This window comes from Hakea prostrata, chromosome 9 (assembly GCF_041222555.1).
Source record: "Hakea prostrata isolate BN-2017 chromosome 9, UWA_Hpros_2, whole genome shotgun sequence".
NCBI lineage: Eukaryota > Viridiplantae > Streptophyta > Magnoliopsida > Proteales > Proteaceae > Hakea > Hakea prostrata.
The window spans coordinates 40250565-40251373 of NC_142608.1; the positions used below are offsets into that span (position 1 = coordinate 40250565).

Below are 809 nucleotides of genomic sequence, written 5' to 3' on the forward strand. Positions count from 1 at the left end.
AAGGGTCTCAAAAAGTTCCCGTGCCTCATTCTCATTCTTGTGCATGAAAGTCCCACCACAAGAGAATCAACCATTTGCCTATGTCGGTCTCTAAGGCCATCATAAAAGCATTGAACCAATTGCCATTTAGGAATAGCATGGTGGGGGCACTTTCTAAGTAATTCTTTTAATCTTTCCTAGGCCTCATGAAATTGTTCTCCTTCTTGTTGGGAGAAACTCGTTATCGCTTTCCTAATGCTATTAGTATGGCCAATGGGGAAGAACTTTTTAAGGAACTCCTGTTGCATTTCTACCCAAGTAGAAATTTTAACATTGTCCAAAAAACGAAGCCAATGCTTAGCTTTATCTTTAAGGGAGAATGGGAAAAGAAGTAACCTTAAAGCATCAACTGAGAGGTTTTGAATTTTAACCGTGGAGGACACCTCTAAAAACTCATCTAAGTGCTTATAAGGCTCTTCATTGACAAGTCCATAAAAAGATGGTAGCATTTGAATCACACTAGATTTGATCTCATATTGAGCCGCCTCTATGTCAGGCAACTTAATACAAGAAACCGGAGTATATATTGTAGGAATGAAATGCTCACTCAAGGGCCTCATTGGAGGCTCATAGTTTGCCATGGTTCTTTGCCTTCTAAGGTTGGCCGAAGTCTCTTCTAACTTTAAGTCAAGTGGAGTCAACTCAGGGTTTAGGGATCGACGACCATGCATACACACATAAAACAAGTTAAATAAGAAAATAACTACAGCAAAAAAGAGAGTTTAGGACATACCTGAAGCGCAATCCACATGATCTTTCGAACAAAAGTT

General features: G+C 39.4%; 1 non-coding gene across 1 annotated transcript; it reads left to right on the forward strand.

The window, feature by feature from the left end:
* The first annotated feature begins 132 nt into the window (after window positions 1-132).
* On the forward strand, window positions 133-239 carry LOC149005225 (small nucleolar RNA R71). The gene has a single exon (XR_016169977.1). It is a non-coding gene; the product is annotated as a small nucleolar RNA R71 (small nucleolar RNA).
* Window positions 240-809: the final 570 nt, after the last annotated feature.